Source organism: Triticum dicoccoides, chromosome 1B (genome assembly GCF_002162155.2).
Source record: "Triticum dicoccoides isolate Atlit2015 ecotype Zavitan chromosome 1B, WEW_v2.0, whole genome shotgun sequence".
Classification (NCBI taxonomy): Eukaryota; Viridiplantae; Streptophyta; class Magnoliopsida; order Poales; family Poaceae; genus Triticum; species Triticum dicoccoides.
The window spans coordinates 528,369,531-528,375,232 of record NC_041381.1 but is presented as its reverse complement, the minus strand read 5'-3'; positions in this window follow the sequence as shown (position 1 = coordinate 528,375,232).

Below are 5,702 nucleotides of genomic sequence, written 5' to 3'. Positions count from 1 at the left end.
AAAGACAACTGCAAATTCTGCACTCTCTCTTCCTCAAAAAAAAAAGTTTCACGTTTCCCAAAATGTAAGGACGTTTGACCTTTTTACTGTATAAAATACGATGTTTTTTACTATGATTATTGTTTAGCATCTAGTATAATTAGTATAAAAGCATGTGAATTTTTTTCCTGAAAGGCCTAGGGCCAGATTCACGGGACCCTACAAACACATCTATAAAAAAATGCAATCAAAGCCTTAGGGTGCCAAAGTCTTCTTCCACCCACAACGCGCTGTGAGCATCCTCCCCCTTCCTTGACCGACTTAACTTGTTGAAACCCGTCGTGAGCATCCTCCGCCTTCTTTAGCCGACTTAACTTTTTGAAGCCCCAAAGCTTCTAATCCGAGCTCCAATATATCCTCATGAATCGTAAAATAGAAAGAAAGTTAAAAAATGAATTTTATTTGTAACAAAAATAGTTGAATGTACATGCCTGTGAATTTTCATGAAGAAAAAACATTCCTAATGCTCTAGGAAAAAAATTTCAATGCTCCAAGAAAACTATTTTTAAAGAAATTTGAAGCACTCATTTGGTTTTTTTTCAGAGAATTAGGAATTTTTTTCCTTCACGAACATTTGCAAATATATAGAACATCGAATGATGTTTTTTGCCACCCAAAAAATCTGAATATTTTGATGTTATCTAATTTTTATTTTACTGTACATGGCTGGTGCATTTAAACTCGGGAGTAGAAGAGTACTTTAGGGACTAAAAGTATTTTGCAAGACAAATATTACTATACAATTCGTATATGTTGAATCCATGTGTTTCATACATATTAGTGGTCAATGTCATATACTGAATACAATAAAAATTCATATATCAAAGACCATAAAAAATCAAATGTGCCTTCTGTTTTGGAACTAAGGAGCATTTTTTTTTTTGACGGGAATAGCAGGAGCTCTGCTTTTGCATTATAGTGAAGGAAAAAAGTACAAAGTATAGGGGAGGGGTGTTAAGCACCCCGAGCATAAAACGAACACAAACATATACAGTTGCCTATCGGAAAGCACTCCTGAAGAACATGCACTACCCCTCTGCCGCATGGGTAGGTCTCAAAGCCTCACTGAGCAATGTAACGTCATCACGAATCATGTTTACCAACGCCCTCGGTGTCAGGTCCTTATCCTCAAAAACTCGACGGTTTCTCTCCTTCCATAGATGCCAGGCGATGTACGCCGACAGAGTAATCTCTTCCTCCGTCCTTGCTGGTGCTCCTCTTTGCGTACAAAGCATCTTCCACCAATCTGAAACTGAACTTGCCGAAGACACACCATTGTACATCCTGCTGTTGGCACCAAGGGAGAGATGCCAGACCTCTCTCGCATAACAGCAGTGAAGCGTGAGATGCATCGCGGTCTCCTGCTCCTGGTCACAAAATTTGCAAGAGGCGTTATGTGGCCATCCTCTCGCCTGTAGCCGGTCGGCAGTCCAGTTTCTGTTCTGCAGTAGAAGCCACATGTAGAATTTCACCTTCCCTTCTAGCTTGCTTCTCCACACCCGGGCAATCTCAGGCTGCTCAATCCTGGCAGAGAATTGGACCCCATAAGCAGAACTCGCCGAGTATATTCCATTGGCAGAGATATTCCAGTTGATTTTGTCCCTTTGAGTTGACAAGTTCACCGGCTGCAATTTTTCCCACAGGCCAACAAATTGACATAGCTGCTCGTGGCTGTCCATTCGCTGTATACCTTGCATCCATCGCCCAGTGCTTGTAGCCTCTTTGACCGTGAGCCGTTTACACCTAGCCAGCTTGAAGATATCCGGTGCTAGGTGCTGTGGGGCCTCGCCATTGAGCCACCGATCTTTCCAGAAGGTTGCAACACTACCATCTCCCAACTCGATGCAAGTGCAGCTGGAGAAGAGTTGCCGATCAGTGTCATCACATGGAGTCGTTGTACCCTTCCATGGCCTATCCTCTTCAGCCCACCTGAACCATTCCCATCGAATGCGCAAGGCCCTACTGAAACAATCTATATCCTTCACTCCTAGGCCACCAAAACGCTTGGGGGCACACAATCGTTTCCAATTTACAAGGCTTTTCCTCCCTACTGATTCATCCTCCGCACACCATAGGAAATTTCTCCTCAGCTTGTCCACCTTTTTGGTGAGCCACTTGTCAGGCGGGAAGACCGTCAAGAAGAAAGTGGCGGTTGCCGTAACCACAGAATTGATGTACACCAGCCTTCCCATCCTGTTTAATAACCTTCCCTTCCTAGGAGCAAGCTTCCCCGCAACTTTGTCGAGGACCGGTTGAAGCTCTGCCCTCCGCGGTTTACGAAACCCAAGTGGTAGTCCCAAATATTGACATGGGAGAGAGCCCAGTATCCCACCAAAATCATGCAATATATTCTCAACATTAATTTCAGCGCAGGAGATAGGATATGCCACGGTCTTGCCGATGTTGGCCCGCAGCCCAGAAGCGTCCCCAAAGACTTTTAGGATGGCATGAACAGCAGCAAAATCTTGGGCAACCGGTTTGATGAACAAAGCTGCATCATCGGCGTAGAAACTGGATCGCAAACGAGCAGCCCTGATTCTCAAAGGTGTAAGCACCGCCCTCTCTGTGGCCATCGAAAGCATCCGTTGCAGGGGCTCCATGGAAAGAATAAAAAGCAGAGGCGACATGGAGTCTCCCTGCCGCAGCCCTTGTCTATGCACAAATGGAGAACCTTGTGATCCATTCAGCAGCACTCTAGAGGAAGAAGACGCAAATATTATAGATATCATATCCCTCCATCTCTGACCAAAGCCCATTGCCTCCATTACCTCCAGCAGGTAGCTCCAACACACTGAGTCAAAAGCTTTGGCCATGTCAAGCTTCAAAAACACCAGTGGAGAATTCCCGGAATGAGCAGCCTTAATCACATTCTTGACATACAAAAAATTATCCTGAATCGATCGCCCTCTGATGAAAGCACTTTGGTTGTGGGAGACAAGTTTGTGAATCACCGGTGCTAGCCTTGCCGCCAACATCTTACTCAGGAGCTTGGGAACACTGTGCATCAAACTAATAGGGCGGAAATCACATGCATCTCGGGCTTCATCTTTCTTGGGCAGGAGAGCCATATTTGCCGTATTCATGATCTTCCAATTTTGAGCACGCAAAGAGTGCACGCAATTTACTGCAGCAAGCAAATCTCCCTTAATTACCGGCCAGCATCTCTTATAAAAAGCACCGGTAAAACCATCTGGCCCGGGTGCCTTCTCCCCATGTATCTCTGTCACTGCAGCCCGTAGTTCTTGTTCAGTAAAAGGTATCTCCAGCTGTGTCAAATCTAGTCGTGGCAGGCCTAGGGAGTTCCAATTAAGTGTGGTAGTGCGCGAGAAGGGGGTGCCCATTTGCTGTTTGAAATGATCCAGTAGAATCTTGGCCTTTCCCTCATGATCAGACACCGGGCCATTCGACCCATTTAGCACCGGGATATGGTTTTTCCTGCGTCGGCCATTTGCCCGGAGATGAAAAAATCTTGTGTTGGCATCCCCCTCCTTAATCTGAGTCACCCTCGATTTCTGCCTCCATCGTGCTCTATCAATGGCCGCAATACCCAATAGCTTTATCTTGAGCAAGCTCCTCAGATTTCTCTCGGCCTTGGTCAGCTCTCGGTCCTCTTGAGCCAGGTCCAGGCGAAAAATGACTTCATTTGCAATACCAGATATGAAAGTGGCCCACCTCACCTTTTTCTTGTTCCAATTTTTTAAGGCCGCCGCCGATCTAGAAAGTTTCGTATGTAACACTCAAACTGGGTCTCTAGATTGGACCTCTCTATTCCAAGCTTGAGCAACAACCCCATCAAACTCCTGGGATTTTAGCCAATGATTCTCGAACCGGAAAGCCTTATAATGAGAGGGCTGCATTTTTTTCAAAATCAACGGGCAATGATCAGATATGTTGGTCGATGCGGGAGTTAGTTGAAATTGTGGGAAAACAGCCTCCCACTCGCCGGAGACTAAAACCCTGTCAATTCTGGTCAGGGTGACGCTTTGACGCTCGTTTGACCAAGTAAATCTTCTCCCCAGCAAGGGAAAATCGATTAATTCCAAATCCTCAATGAGTGCCCTAAATCTGCCCATCATCCTCAGATTGCAGTTATTGTTGCTCTTGTCAACAGCCTTACTGATCATGTTGAAATCCCCCAACACCATCCATCTCGACAACATGTGCTGCTGGATCCTTCTCAATTCAGACATGAACTCCATCTTATCAGCCTCTAACTGTGGGCCGTAGACCCCTGTGATTGACCAACAATTGCCATCAGATTTGTCCCTGATAGTACCTGAAATCGAATGAGCTCCCGCTGCCAAGGGAATATCAGACACCTCAAAATCATCGGTGCAAGCAATGAGGATCCCTCCTCGAGACCCAATAGCAGGCAAACTGATAAAATTGTCAGCAAATCTTGACCCCAAAGATTCCAGCACCAGGTTCCTAGACATGTCACTGATCTTTGTCTCTTGTAAACAAACCACATTGCACTTTAATTCAGCCACAAAAATTTGCACAGCTCTCCTCTTAGCTGGACTATTCAGACCCCGGACATTCCAATTCAGAATAGAGAAATCCATAAAACAAACCAATCACTCTGACAGTACATCGACTCTCTGATATCCAACCATATCCTCCTCCCGATCCCGCAGAGGGGATCACAGCAGGAAACCACACACATCTTCCGACACACGCCAAACTCCACTAACCAGCATACAACATTAAGAAACAGAAGGCAGACTAACATTGGAAACTGACTGAAACACGCACACCTAACTGAAAATTAAGTGACAGTTCAGGCGGCTGCCACTAGCGCCTGCTCCAGTTCAACGTGTCCGGTCTTCTTGCCGTGGCCGCCCGTTGAGTTCACCAGCTCAGTGACCGCGGCGACGAACTTGTCGGGCAGCGGCTGCTTGTACAGATCCCTGTACTTTTGCAGGTCCGCCGCCGTTGCATCCACCACCGGCGAATCCCCCGCCCAGACATCCCCTTTCTTCATGAGGACGAGCTGCACCTTATCCATGGTGGACCACTTCGCTGTTGGTTTGGCGGCGAGCCTGCCGCTGCTCCGCCTTGTGAGCTTCCCATCAGCGCCCCCATCCTGCTTGCCGCCATCTACAGGGTTGGGGAGGAGTGCGGCTCGCAGCGGAGATGTGCAGTCGATGAGGAATTGGCCAAGGGGGTCGATTGGCTCCGCCCCTCCACCGGCCTCAGCCTTTTCCGACCCCTCCGAGCCCATCAACTCTAGGCCCAGCACATGTGGCCCCATGTTTGGGCCCTCCCTAGGAGAGTGTGGCCCGAAAACCCCTTCCGTGGAGTCCCTTCCTTCGTTTGACCCGCTATCCTCCCTTGACCGAGTCGGAGCCACAGCACTATCTGACCCCTGCCCCTCTAGCCCCACCTCTGAATAGCCACATGCACCAATGACCAGAGTATCATGAAAAAGGCCATGCACGTCGCTCCCAGACCCGGCTGCCCTAGTCGCTCCAGCCTCTTCTTGGCCGTGGTCACACTTACATGTAGCCTCCTGAACCAGCTCGTGACGGTGCTTCTCTGGATCAGCTGGCGCCTGGGCGGGCACGCTTTCATGGGATAGGGCAAGCACACCCTCCCTGACGCCGGATCGCCCCTCTGCGGCCTTCCCCTTTTGCAGCTCGTTCATGACCGGCGTGCTCCCG